Genomic DNA, 15,844 nt, shown 5'->3' on the forward strand with positions numbered 1-15,844 from the left:
TACAGAGCCTTAGTTTTCATTGATCTTGCACAGTGGTGATCTGTAGCTGCGTGAGTGTATGGAACAGCATGCCAGCATCAGCTCAGATATCATTATTTATACCACGTACTCCAGAAAAAGCAGGTACTGTGCTCTTATTTATATTAAGGACAAATAGGATTGTCAAACGTACTTGACATTTAATTTCCTCAAATCTTTAAAATTTCATAGAGAATAGGACTTTCATAACTCCTTCTTGATCCTTGACATGTATTCAAGATGAATTATAACATTAATGACTGATTTTTTAAATGTGTAAAATGTTCATTAACTATATTATTATTTTGAAAAGTTAGATGTCGAATATAGTCAATGGATTATAAATTTGACTAAATGTTAGGCTTTAATTTTAGTATAAAATTTTATTTTAACAAAGCACTTTCATATATTCAAATAATATTTATCAATTCAAATACATTTGCTTGGGCAGCCTTTAGCATATAGATATAAAAAATAAAAAGTTTCTTATATTTCTCTGATTTTTCAAAAAATCATTAGATATTATCAGGAATATGTTGTTTATGTTAATAATATAGGTTCCTACTGTAAGTTACAATTTAATCACTAAAGGATCATGTGTGATATAAATTAAGAAATCAATTATTTTTACTGAAAGTGTAGTATTAATATCATGATTCCACTTCAAAAGATATTAACAAAAGATACCTACAAATATGATAAAACAAGTTTGAAATGTATCCTGGCATAGATATGACTAGCATTGAAAAAAGTAGTGAATCACATTAAAAACAAATACACTTAAATAGAATTTAAGAATATTCCCCCAACTATAACATATCGTTTATTTGTGAAACACTACTTTTAAGTTATTGTCATTAAAGCCATTTTTACATATGTATACTTGTGCCTTGTTGCTGTGCAAAGCCATTTTTAGAAAGAAACAGTTCAGATGTTTTCTTGAATAACATTATCCCTTTTGATTATCTTACAATTATAATAGTCCTAAAGTTTACAGCCATGTAATTTAAGGAGTAACTGATAGGAGATATGGAAGAAGGTTTCTTATATAGTAGATGAGTTAATTTATGAAAATTATGGGAGATATCTTCAGTGTTCTAACTTTTGGATTGTCTGGAATAGAGGACTTTGCCACATGCGATTCCTGATTGTAGGCCTGGAAACAAATGGGCTGAATTTCAGTGGCCATAGGTTTGGAGCTAATATTACTCTTTACATAGCTTTTCTAAATGTATTCAATAAATGTCTAATCAGCCTCAGAAATACTAGGGGATGTGTAGCCCAGTGTTGTGCTAGCCAGCCAGCTAATTTGTGGGCTTTACCACATTTGATGGCTTAAATACTCACTCCGTAGATGATTCCAGCTACTAATGATTTAACAACGACTTTGAACAACTCCTGAATATTTCGCAGTTTGCTCTACAAAGCTGGTAGAAGCCAGCTCCAGGACACCACTGAAAGTCTAATATTTCTGGAGATAGATGGGCCAAATGTAATATTTACCTGGAATACTCTCTAATTTATGCCAACGAACTAATAACAATTTCAGAATTACTCAACTCCAGAGAGGCTTTCTTCATTGAGCTCTGTCCATGGTAAGGCTGTCTGGGAAGCTGTCTCGGGAAGTGAGTCCTGGGTCTTCAGCAGTAGTAGAATCACATCACCGAGCAAACACTTGTGATGGATGAATGTGAGTTTGAGAGTGAAGTATTACACAGTTTATGATATTGGTGATAAAGACAGTATTGTTAGCAAAGTATCAACTATAACATAATAAAAATGGAAACATTTTAGACTTTTAGTGAATGTATCAGGACAGCTAAATTCAGGTAATAATTCTCTTTATTGCATTGTGTGCCATCATCCTGCTGTAGGTAGATTATAGAATTCTTGAATTGGTCTATTCCTGCCCTTATCTGATATTTCAGTCAGAACAAAGTATTTTTTTTCATGTTACATTATAATGAGTTTACATATAACCTTAAACATCATGGCTGAGGTGTTTCTATGCAATAAATGACTCCGAATGATGGCAGTCTAGATATCGCGGCCCCTGAATTCAGTGACGTGTCATCATCGTTGAAACTGTCACCAGTTTGTGCACTTCACATGTTGACTACGTTGGCCATCATAAAAAAGCTTTAAATTTGGCCAGGCACAGTGGCTCACACCTGTAATCCCAGCACTTTGGGAGGCCAAGGTGGGAGGATCACCTGAGGTCAGGAGTTCAAGACCAGCCTGGCCAACATGGTGAAACTCCATCTCTACTAAAAATGCAAAAATTAGCAAGGTGTGGTGGCGCGTGCCTGTAGCCCCAGCTACTGAGGAGGCTGAAGTAGGAGAATCACTTGAACCCAGGAGGTGGAAGTTGCAGTGAACTCAGATAGCACCGCTGTACTCCAGCCTGGGCAACAGAGCAAGACTTCATCTCAAAAAACCAAAAAACAAAAAACTTAAATTTATACATTTTCAGTGCAGATTAATGAAAACCTTTGATCTAGTTTAAGATCCTCACAAATTATTTTTACCTGTTAATTCAACTTTATAGACATGATGCTGAAGGTACTGTAAGAGGACCAGGTTAATACTGTTGCCAGTGGTTAGAATCATCAGCATGGATTCTTCAGTGGGGATGACCAGTGAGCCGATGGGGATAACACCACATCTGCAAGACATTAGGTAATCGCTCCAAGAGACCGCACGTTTTATCACTAGGTATGCAGTACCTGAAGACTTAGCAACATCACGAGGGAGATCAGATACCTAGCCAAAAATATCGACTAGCCACAATGCACTGAGGACGTCTCTATATTGTACCATTTATAATGGCTTCCTGAGAAAATGAAAGAGACTCTGAGAAAGCCGTTCTTGTTTAGGATCCTTCAGACAAGAGCCTGTCTTCATGAGGGATTGGGGAACAAGCTAACACAGCTTCCCAGGAGACAGAAGTGATTACGGAGAGATTGATTTGAGCCTCCTGTCTGCCAAGAGAAGAGGATTGAGTGATGCTTGGAAAAACTGAAGAACACAGGGTGTTCCTGAGAGAAATGTGTGCTATTATAAGAAAATTATTTTTCTGTACTATGAAAAGAAGGCCTGGATTGCAATCTGCTACCTTATCTGTTTTCTTATTACAAGTACCTACTCTCATTTCTAAAGGTCCCTTCTTATGTTCTGGCCTGAATTATTCTGTGGTTATAACCTTTGTGTGTTTATCTACCTTTTCATACTCCAGGATCTTCTCTCCAAATCTGCAATGCAGTTTTCTTATTCTATACTCTATTACATAAATAAAATGCTGTCTATTTCTCATGTGTTTGGTGAAGGTGCACTCTGCAGCTGACCTATTAGGGTAACTAACACACAGACTATGAGGGCAATAGACTTACGTATCCAGGTGTCCATGTTTTGTGGACATGCTGGCATATTGGCTGGTAGACTGTCTTAGATGACGGTGGCAGAGCAGTAAGTTTTATCATGTTTTCTGGGGCATTGCATAGGATTAGTGAATTAATCAGGATTCTCCAGAGGGACAGAACTAACAGGATAGGTGTATATATAAAGAGGATTTTATTAAGGAGTATTGATTCACACGATCACAAGGTGAAGTCCCACAACAGGCCTGTAATCCCAGCTATTCAGGAGGCTGAGACAGGAGAATGCTTGAACCTGGGAGGCAGAGTTTGCAGTGAGCCAAGATCGTGCCACTGCACTCCAGCCTGGGTAACAAAGTAAGACTCCATCTCAAAACAAACAAACAAACAAACAAAAAACAGAACAAAACAACAACAACAAAAAATCTGTGGGCAAGTGACAAAGCCAGGACTTACCTCTGGATTTATTCACTCAGAAAATACTCCTCTTACAAAAACAGAAGAATTTCTAAATAGGGGAAAACAAGGGGATTTATTAAAGTTGGAGATTAGTATGTAACTATTTTTTTTTCCCTGAAGTTTCCCAGAATAAAGTCTAGGCATTATAACTGAATCCATAAAGACATATAAAAAACAGAATAATTCCGTGCATTCACCCCAAGGAGGGCTAGACAATGACCACGAAAGCACAGAGATCCATTTTAGAAGTGGAAAATTCTGAAACCTCAAATGCATTTTTAAATGATCACTCGCGCATGCTAATGGCTTTCATGGGGCGGAGACTTCGTGCTATCTTTTCGCTCTCTGTGGCTCTCCATGGTTATACAATGGGCCTGTGTGTTATATCCTCCTCCTTAAAAAGACCGGGTGCGGTGGCTCGTGCCTGTAATCCCAGCACTTTGGGAGGCCGAGGCAGGCGGATGAAGAGATCAAGAGATTGAGACCATCCTAGCCAACACAGTGAAACCCTGTCTCTACTAAAAAATGAAAAAAATTACCCGGGTGTGGCGTGCACCTGTAGTCCCAGCTACTTGGGAGGCTGAGGCAGGAGAATCACTTGAACCCAGGAGGCAGAGCCCAGATGGTAACATCGTGCCACCGCACTCCAGCCTGGCGACAGGATGAGACTCTGTCTTAAAAAGAAAAACCTTAGGTTCCTGCAGGAGAGGGCTGCTCATTTCTCCTGTTGCTGTGGTTCGCCCTCCAGCCCGGCCCTTCATGCGGTCATTCTTTTCAATGCCTCTAACAGCATCCTTAGGTGTCATGGGCACGTAGATCGGGATTACAAATACACAGATCCAAGTCTCTGCACCAAAAGCCTGTCTATGGGAGAGCCACACAAGTGATCATTCTTTTCAATGCCTCTTACAGCATCCTTAGGTGTCATGGGCACGTAGATCGGGATTACGAATACACAAATCCAATTCTGTGCACCAAAAGCCTGTCTATGGGAGAGACACACAAGTCATCTTGAATTTCTGAGCTGAAGTCTGTATGAGGGGAGAGGCTGAGGCTGTGGGTATAGAACAAAGAAGTTGCTGAACTCAGCACTGCATCTTCAAGAACGCTTCCAGTGCGTCCCTTCAGATGAGAGAGCAGTGTGGTTCTGCACGTGGACCCGCGAGGCATGGTGGTGAATTAGGTGGACAGACTCGTCTCTGCCAGGATAGTAAGAAGATCTGCCAAGGACATGTTTGGTGCTATGAGGGTGGGTGGGGCCACAGTCCAGGCTGGATGAGAAATACGAGGAGGTCACATCACAAAGCAAAAGTAAGTCTCTAGGGCCACATACGGGAGCCACAGTGATGGGGAAGGCCCAGGGAGCAGGGTCTGGAGAAATGAAACGTTGCAAACCCATGAGTCCTCACTGTGACTGTAAAACTGCAGGTAAAAGATTTACCAAAAATCATCATATAACAGCAGTTTTTTTTTTTTAATTTGACTTTCCAACAAAAATGCAAATTCTGTGATAATAAATTGCATATTACGTTTATTTTATTTTGTTTTGTTTTATTTTTTTGAGACAGTCTCACTCTGTCACCCCGGCTAGAGGGCAGTAGTGAGCTCATCTCACCACAACCTCTGCCTCCCCAGTTGAAGCGATTCTCCTGCCTCAGCCTCCCGAGTAGCTGGGATGACAGACACCCACCACCACGCCCAGCTAATCTTTTTTTGTATTTTTAGTAGAGATGGGGTTTCACTACGTTGACTGGACTGATCTCAAACTCCTGACCTCAAGTGATCTGCCTGCCTCGGCCTCCCAAAGTGCTGGGATTACAGCCATGAGCCACCATGCCCGACTGGCCACAGATTTTGAGTAAAACTTCCCTTCTTTTGGAGGATAGGTACAGATCATTCCCAAATCTGTAACACGCCAGTTAAGGAATTTTTTATATATATACTTTAAGTTCTGGGATACATATGCAGAACGTGCAGGTTTGTTACATAGGTATACATGTGCCATTGTGGTTTGCTGTATCCATCAACCCGTCATCTATATTAGGTATTTCTCCTAATGCTATCCCTTCCCTAGCCCCTCACCCCACAACAGGCCACAGTGTGTGATGTTCTCCTCCCCGTGTCCATGTGTTCCCATTGTTCAACTCCCACTTATGAGTGAGAACACGCGGTGTTTGGTTTCCCATTCCTGTGTTAGTTTGCTGAGAATGATGGTCTCCAGCTTCATCCATATCCCTGCAAAGGACAAGAACTCATCCTTTTTTATTGCTGCATAGTATTCCATGGTGTATATGTGCCACATTTGCTTTGTCCAGTCTGTCATCGATAGGCATTTGGGTTTGTTCCAAGTCTTTGCTATTGTAAATAATGCTGCAATAAACATACAAGTGCATGTGTCTCTGACAAAGGGCTAATATCCAGAACCTACAAGGAACTTAAACAAATTTACAAGAAAAAAACAACCCCATCAAAAAGTGGGCAAAGGAGATAAACAGACACTTCTCAAAAGAAGACATTTATGCGGCCAACAAGCATAGGCAAAAAAGCTCATCATCACTGGTCATTAAAGAAATGCACATCAAAACCACAATGAGATACCATCTCACACCAGTTTCAATGGCGATCATTAAAAAGTAAGGAATTTTTTATCCTGCCTCTATATCTTACATAATCTGAAATGTGATTTTTTTAATCCTGTGTTATTCTTCTGCAAGAGAGTAACCAGCATTTTTTGAGGCATTATTTTGTGCCAGGTAATGACACATGTTGCTTGACATGACAAATGTTGCTTCATTTAACCTCTTTAAAGATCTTCTAAGGTTTTCTTTCCTAAGACCTGATTCTCAGAGACCCTCTAAGATGATATTGAGGGTGAGGGGACTGGGCTGAGTAACTTACCCCATGCCAGGCCAAATCGGCCACAGAGCTTGCGTTCAAAAGACATTTGGACTTCAAGTGCACATCTGCTTTCTCTACTGTCCTCCCCCTAGCTCCAGCTGTGTTGCTCTTTCCTGTGACTGGGGAATGGGAAGACAGGGGCAGGCAATATGGAGTGCAGAGCCTGGGCTGCAGGCAGAGGAAGCGGTGCAGAAGGCAGGAGTCAGCCACTTCTCCTCCCGACTGCCTGATGTCCAGTCCCACAGTACAGCACACCCTACTTGCCTCAGTGTTTTCACAAAAGCAAATACACGGATGTGTATTCCTTGTCAATTCATGTCCTTATGTTTAGGTGGGAATCATTTACTCTCCCTTAATGAATTTATTTTCTTTATCCTTCCCGGTGTTTCACTGATGTAGAGGGGAGAAGTGGATACGTGACTTATATACGTCAGTTGGAGATATGCATTTGCAATTTTTTGACACACTTACCAATTAAGAAACTGCACATGGGAGAGGGTGAAATGCCAGCAACTTAAGCTTTGCCCTCGTCACTTCACTGGGGCATGAGTTCCCCATTGCTATGGCCACGGAGTTGGGTCCAACCTGATCATTGCTTCCCGAACAGCTAGCCTCACACCTGACTGGTGGGCTGACGGACCTGTGGCCCAGGAAGGAAGGCCTAAGGCAGACCCCTTGGTTTATAGAACAAAATATCACTCTGACTATTCTGTTAATTAACAGGAAGCAAATAGCCCTGCACTTGAAGACAGTTAAGCATCTGTTTTCTTTTTGTTAGGCTGAAGATATCTTATAGCTTCTTCTCTTTCCCATATTAGATCTGTTATATCCACTAGATATAGCTTCTAACATAGAAACAGTTATAGAAAACTGGCACTGAATAAAATTTAGAGGCAATCTTGGTAGAATAGTCTATCTTCTTCATTTTAAAGATGAGGACGCTGAAATGAAAAATAGTTCAATGACTTGTGCGAGACTCTGTGCCTATGGAAGGCAGAATCACCAAAACATTGTCCTGAGAAAATTGTCAAAAATTTTGTTTAATAGCAATGGATTATGTTTTCTTATGATGAAATTGACTTGGCTAAAGAAACAATGAATGCAAAATGGTTTAATATAACTATGGGTGGGGGAAAGGCTTAAATATATTCTTCAGTCATTGACCATGTTTTAATCTCCTTTTATCTCTGTGTTTGTAAAGGGGTCCAGATGATATTGTTCATGTAATTGCCCAGATTTCCAAACCAATCACTTTCTTGATATAGAAACTTTTGGGATGACCTTGTCTACTGAATATTTAGAGTAAATTCTCATAAGAATCCTACTGAGCATACATTAACTTTGTCCCCAGTTAAAGAGGAGGAAACTGGTGCATGGACTGGTGACATGGTGTCTTGCCCAAGGTCAAATAGCTGGCAAGAGACAAAGCTGGGATTTGCACTGATATATTCTCGCTTAAGTCTGAGCTCAGAAATGCTAAGCCTAAGAGGACTTTAAGTACTGAGACTTTTTAAAAATTTCTTTTGTGTGCAAGCGTCCATGGATCATTCTTCTCTCATGGCTGTAACTGGTTACTTTTGTCACAGTTTCCCAGTGTAGGAGTGACAGCTGATGTGTCTCTTTCCCTGGTGGGAAAAGCGTAGGTGGTGGAGCATTACAGAGGCATTTTGTCCTCTATTCAGTCTAAATAGAATGATAATTTTATTTGCTTTTAATTTTAAAATAAAATATTCATTACATAAAACTCACAGAAAAATTTCCATAATAGATAAGCTAGAAACACACTAACACTGACTAAAGGAGTGATTGAATAAATCAGTGAATTTAAAATTTTCTCAAACGTCACTGAAATAAGTGTCTTAATTCATTCATCTGAATCTTTTCATTCTTAATCTTAACTTTACTATTTCTTTTAAAAATATTTTTAGTAATGAGTAAAGGCAGAAGTTTCCTTTTTACTTTCACACACACAAAAAAAATATTGTATAGGTTACCTAATTTTACAAAATAGATTTCGTGATGATTCACAATTGAGTTTCCCTCTAAAACACTTAAATCACTACTTTTCTACTGTGTAAATTCTGTTTATTCAATTTCTATGATTTTTATAATCCTAACAGTTACTATCATTTATAAAATTGTAACCATGACACCAAGCTCTATGTTAGGCACTTGATATATATTTTTGTTCAATCCTTACAACATCTTGTGATGAAAATGTATATTAGAAACTCTATATCATAGATAAGCAAAACTTCCCAAATTAGTTAAGTGTGAACATCAACACGTTTATTAATTGATGTTGCCAACATTTAATTTCAAATTTTCCGACACCAAATAGTGTCATTACACCTTTATATTTATTTTAGTTTTACAGCGTTTTTAAAAGTTAAGACATTTAAAAGCATTAAAAAAAAATCCGGGTATGAAGGAAGTAAATGACAGCCAAACATGAGTAACCTTGTTGAATTCTCTCGCAGTCTCCTTTATAATCAATCATTGCCTCCTTTCTTTTATCTTCATGACACCCAAAATTTGGAGTTTATTCCAGAAACTTACTGAACATGCAGGTGTAAGTTTTCCTAAGAAAAATATTAGCGTGTTTTCTTGGGAGACATAGAGATATTTAGAAGCATGATTGAAGATGAGTGAAAGATGAAGCCGTGAATGAAACATAAAATATCTGTGTAACTGCTGCTCCAGAGAATGTCATTGGAAGCGTGACTGCAAGTAATTTATTCCCCATTTCTGGCCACGACCAGTGGTGAGAATGTGAGTATTTTCCCATTCGGCACCTTCTCCTCTCTAGACATGTGCAAACATATGTTTACTCCCCTACCTCCAGTATTCTTGTTAGCATGCAAACTCTGGCAAGCCTCCTTGTCTCTTTGGATGTCTAGAAATAGCAGGTAGTAGGAACTGGAGGCACTTAAGTGGTGTCTGTGACTGATGACGGAAGACATAGAGCCTGGCTCACCTGTGCCCACTCCCCCAGGGCAGTCTCCCTGACAGCTCGTCCTGGGGCTGGGGGTATTCAGAGTCCTTGAGTTTCAGGCGCCTCTGTAGCACTTCCTGTGTCGTCCATCCCACCTGTCACCTGGTCTCCGACGAGACACCGCCTTGTGAGACCACATCTCAGCCTCAGGGCTCATCTCCAGGAAAAACTCGGTTGCCTTTTCTTCATTTGTTTAATTAGATTGTTTAATATGTAAGAATCAATACACGTATGTGTATTTTTACCCACTCAACCCTCTTCCTTTCTGTATTACATAACTTTTTTGAGATCATTCTTTTTCGTATATTTGTAAAGAACCTCCTTAAGTAGCTGTTTTTAAAATTAATCTTATTATTGGGAGTTCACCTTTCAGCCAAGTTGGTGATAAGGAGTGTGTTGATACAATACCTGAGACATTTAAAAATCTGTAAATATTTTCTCTTCCTTCTCACATAAAATAGCCTCTTTGCTGAATAAACATACTAAGCAGAACATCCTTTTCCCTTCTATCAAGGGCTCATAGTGCTGTTGGTCCATGCTACCACAAAAGGGTTTTGTCATGCTACCAAAAAAGACAAAACTAACTTTGATTTGTATTTCCTCAAACATAATCCGCTTGTTCTTCTGGGTTTGTGTACAGAATTCTTCTGGTGTTGTTAGTGTTAATTCTGTGAGGTGACGTGTTCCTATTATTCTCATACAGCTTTATTTCATTTACAGGGGCCATAATGAAGCACTTTTAACTTCATTCTCAGACGCTTTAATCAGTCATAAAAGTGTATCTTCCATTATTTTTCTAATTATTGATTCTGCGCCCATAATTATTTCTCAACAAACTTCAATATCTTTTGCTTTCATCTAGAGAATCTATAATTTTCTCTCATCATCTTTTCATCTTTTGTTCCTTCAAAGTTTCAGCACAGTCATTCCACACATCTTTGGTTGATTGATGTAAATGTTAATTCTGTATTTTATCACATCTAATGATGTTCTGGTTTATTCTGTATCAGTTATTGTACTGAGACTTTTAAATTCCCAGTCTCTCATTTTTTAATACTCACTCTACCCTCTTTCATACATCTGAGAGCAGATGTCAATAATTTACTGAGATCTGCTTGTGATGCTTGGGTTGCTTTATTTCAGGGGTAATAGAAATTCTCCTGAAATTCTCACTAGCTTATTCTCCCATTTTATGCACGAAAAAAAATTTTTTTTTTACTGTTTCTCCATCACTGTTTTGTTTGCTTACTTTCCTGGTGCACTGGCTAATCTCTGTTGTTCTGCTGTAAGTATTTTATATCTCTGCCAACTTCACTGGCATTTTGACGGGTTTTGCTTCAGAAATTTTCCTTGCCACATTTGTCACTATCGTTTTCACATGACTCCCAGCTTGCTACTCACCTGGAATTTAATGAATCTCACCTTACTCCTCAAGCATCCACAATTTCTTCGTCTAAGTATTTAGTCAAAACCACACTTCTTAAGAGGAGCAAAATACTACTACTGCAATAGGGAAGGAAGTGTGCAGGTGATAAAATGTGTCGGGAATTCAAAAGATAAGAGGTCACTTTAGATAAAATTGGAGTTAGAAATTGCAGAGTCAGACGGAAAATGGATGAGTTTTTCCTGGTTGTAAAGGCTCGTGAGATTTGCAATAACAGAATACTTCAAATGGTGGCAGAATGTGGCTGGGTCTGGCGGGCATGACAAGGCTTTTATGAAGGGTCACCACGAGGACAATAATGAACACAACTGCCATTGATCAAGTGTCTGCTGGATGCTGACAAGAAGTACACACCTTGCCTGCACTGCATTGTTTAATCCTAGAAACCTCATGGGGAAATCAGTATCATTCTCATTTACGGATAAGACAGAGGTTAAACAATTCTTTCAAGACTCTCATTGAGTAAGCAGCAAAGCCCAGACTCCCTCTTTTATCAGTGTGATTGTACTCGTTCATTTAAAAAATGATTTAAAAAATGTTTAATATATAATAATGGTACCTATTTATGAGGTACATGTTTCAATACTGGTATACAATGTGTCATTGATCAAATCACGGTAATCAACATATTCATCACTTCAAATATTTATCATTTATTTGTGTTGGAGACATTTAAGTTCCTGTTTTCTTGCTCTTTTGAAATACACAGCAAATTGTTGTTGACGATAGTCACCCTGCAGTGCTGTCGAACACTGGAACTGATTCCACTTATGTGACTGGACTTTCGTACCCCAAACCAACCTCTTCTTGTCCACCCCAACCCCGCCTCCATGTTGTCACTTACATGTGGAAACTTAAAAAGTTGATCTCATCCAAGTAGAGTTGAACAGTGGCTACCAGGGGCTAGGAGGAGTGTGTCGAGGAGGGGAGGAGGGGGTGGGGGCTAGGAGGAGTGTGTTTTGGGTGGTGGGGGGAGATGGAGAGCAAGGAAAGAGGGGGGTTGCTTTTTATACCATTTCCAAACCACAGGTGGGCTGAGACAGAGAAAACTAAGCCAGGTCTTCTCGGGAATCCTTTCCAGTGGATGGGGCACATCCAGCTTCTTTGGCTATCTTGAGCTGAGACTAATTCTCTCTGTAGCAGGGCAGCACAAAGAGAATTACGGGAATTTATGTACCATTTAAAGCTGACAGAAGGGAGTTGGCAGGGCCCTGAGGGTGGGGATGTCAGTAATACTTAAACTTCCAGAGAACCATCTGGGAGATTTTAGCATGAAACACCAAGTTTCTTGACTTCCTGCCATCTGATGCCATCCCAAGACTGCTGTGTTTTAGAGGAATTGTGCATTTCACTGCCTGGGCAAACTGTGTTTTCCTACTCTGAATCACTAGCAGCTTTGACTTCGTGTAGCACAGGCTGGTAGTCATAGAGTTGCATGTGAAATAATGTATGAATCCTCTTCTTAATAGCAATGCATTGAATTTTATGAGAGACTCCTAGTGTTTATATGTGGGGCTAAACATCTCAAATAAAGCAAGGATAACCCAGAATTAATGATATCTATTTCTAACTCCCTTTCTTTTTTTTTTTTTTTTTTTTTTTTTTGAGTGTTCAAAGTGTGAACTTTCTTTTTTTTCGGTTGGAATCAAATCTTTGTAATTTCATACTGGATATTGTGGCCTATTGGTATGTGTTGCATACAGATATAAAGGCTTCTATGTGTATTTTTGGTTAATTTATTAGATTTTATTTTTAGAGCAGTTTGTACAGGAAAATTAATCAGAAGACATAGTTTCCCTATACCTGCTGCCCCCACACATGCACAGCCTCCTGGCTGTGAACATCCCAACCAGAGCGGTGCATTTGTTACAATGGATGAACATGCATTCATGCTGAATTACCAAAGTCCATAGTGCACGTTAGGGCTCACTCCTGCTGCTATTTACTCTATGGATTTGAGCAACTGTATGAAGTCAGTGTCCGTCATTGTAACATCACACAGAGAGTTTCACTGTCCTAAAAATCCTCTGTGCTCCTGCTCTCCATCCCTTCCTCCTCTAACCCCTAACAATCACTAATCTTTTTACTGTCTCCATAGCTCAGCCTTCTGCAAAATGTCATGCAGTTGAAATCTTACGACACGTCGCCTTCTAAAATTGGCTTGTTTCACTTGGTAAAATACATTCAGTTTTCCCCATGTCTTCTCATGGCTTGACAGCTCATTTCCTTTCGGCCCTGAATAATATTCCATTGTCTGAATGTACCACAGTTTATCCATTCACCTGCTGAGTGACATCTTGGTTGCTTCCTAATTTTGGCGATTATAAATAAAGTTGCTATAAACACACACGTGCAGGTGTTTGTGTGGACGTGAACATACTTTTTTTTTTTTTTTTTTTTTTTGAGACGGAATCTCGCTCTGTCTCCCAGGCTGGAGTGCAGTGGTGCGATCCTGGCTCACTGCAAGCTCCACCTCCTGGGTTCCCGCCATTCTCCTGCCTCAGCCTCCCGAGTAGCTGGGAATACAGGCACCCGCCACCACACCTGGCTAATTTTTCTGTGTTTTTGGTAAAGACAGGGTTTCACTGTGTTAGCCAGGATGGTCTCGATTTCCTGACCTCGTGATCTGCCAGCCTCAGCCTTCCAAAGTGCTGGGATTTGTGTGGACATACGTTTTCAGCTGTTGGTGGTAAATTCCAAGATATGTGATTATTTCATTATTTTGATAATATATTTAGTTTTGTGAGAAGCTTCCAAAGTATCTTCCAAAGTGACTGTACCATTTTGTATTCCCATCAGCAATGACTGTCATATGTGTTTTTCTGTAGGAAATTTACATGTATATTTATCCAGTCTCTATGGTAGATATATTTGGGCAGGTTGTCGTCGAATCATTAATTATATTTTTAGTTGTTTTATGATTGGCCCTTACAACCTCAGGTGAAAACAACTAAAATTATTTGACAATTTTTATATTCTAAGGAAGTGTGAACTTTCTTTTAAAATGTGTAATCGTTCTTCTTGCAACAGTGTTAATAGTTTCCAGACATAAACTTGTTATCATGTTTTTTACGAGGAAATTCACAGTTTGAAAGGCCTTTCTTCTGATACATAATTTGAAATGGAATGAATCAGATACATTATAGCCTCAGATTTCCAGTGTTCCTTCCTGTGTGTTCTAAGTTGTCATTGCTAACCCATTAATTTCAAACCTACAGTTATTAATTAAAGCATTTGTAAAATATCTTATTCCAAGACGTAGGGCCTTTGTACTGATTTATATTGTGCTGTCAGTTCTAAATCTTGGAAAATTATAAAATCTTTCTCCTATTCATTTTCCTGCCATCACAGTTTCTGACACAAACATGTTATTCAGAAAAACAAATGTCATTTACTGAAGGACATCAAAAGGAAAAATTTAAAAAAATATTGCTATCAAGGAAGAAACCCAATGATGAATACATTTTTCTGGGGGTGTGTGCATATGTGTGTGTGCATGGGTGTGTGTGTGTGAGAGAGAGAAGGTGTGTGTGTGTGAGCGTGTGTGTGTGTGTGAGTGTGTGTGTGTGCGTGTGTGAGCGTGTGTGTGTGTGCATGTGTGTGTGAGCGTGTGCGTGAGCGTGCATGTGTGTGTGAGTTGTGTGTGAGCGTGTGTGTGTGAGCGTGTGTGTGTGCATGTGTGTGTGTGTGAGCGTGCGTGTGTGTGTGCACATGCACAGAGGGAAAGATCATAGCGATCAATTGATATATTTGGATTATTTTGGTTTAATTGAATCAGGAGAAGTGGTCTCTTTATTTGGATGGACCCATATCGAATAAATTTTTTTTCAGTAAATTGAAATTATATAGTATATTTTATTTTTGATTTTTGGGAAATGTTTTTGTTTTGTTTATAAATTAATATTTTATCAAGGAAAAGATATATTATTTGAATCAAAGTAACAACAGTATTTCTTTCCTGAAAAATCATTTATATACTTATTGAGTCATTCTTATCATCTTGCAATATTCTCCATTAAAAGAAAAAAATCCTGACACATTCTTACTTCATTCATGTTAATTAAGATATCTCAGAGATCTCCAGAACTTATTCCACTTCCTCACATCCCCTTCTGCCAATCCAGTTTAGCACTTCTTCCATCCCTACAACTCTGCTGTTCTTCCTAGCCATGGTTATCCATGTCCTCCATCCAGTCAAGTCCACACGTCTCATCTTAGAGCTCATCTAACTCACATTCTTAGTGGCATTCCACACATTTGATCACTCCCTCCTTCTTAAGATATTTAGTTTTATGGATTTTTCACAAAACACCATATTCTTGGTGTCCTCCCTATCATAGATTCTTCTTTGTCATTTCTTCCTCAATTCCTTGGCCTCTAGATATGAAAGAGACTGCAGCTCATCCTCATTCCTCTTCCTTTCATGTGCCTTCCTTGGATACTCTGACAGAGTGTTAGTATTTTAGGTGGCATCTATGGTTAGGGACCCCCATTTATGTGTATCGAGTCCTGAATCTTTCCCAAGCTCCACACTGTTTTTTCTAAATGCTCACTGGACACCTTGGCTTAACGTACCATCTAGAAATGTCTAAAAGTCATGCAAAGCTTAGCAGACGTCAATATGGCTAGCACGAGTGCCAAGCACTTACCTCCTTC

At 39.3% G+C, this 15,844-nt stretch overlaps 1 protein-coding gene across 1 annotated transcript in view; it reads left to right on the forward strand.

Annotated features, from left to right (window-relative positions):
- The window catches only part of CSMD1 (CUB and Sushi multiple domains 1), a 2,043,790-nt gene that overhangs the window by 1,484,306 nt on the left and 543,640 nt on the right, over positions 1 to 15,844 (forward strand).

This window comes from Macaca thibetana, chromosome 8 (genome assembly GCF_024542745.1).
Source record: "Macaca thibetana thibetana isolate TM-01 chromosome 8, ASM2454274v1, whole genome shotgun sequence".
Classification (NCBI taxonomy): domain Eukaryota; kingdom Metazoa; phylum Chordata; class Mammalia; order Primates; family Cercopithecidae; genus Macaca; species Macaca thibetana.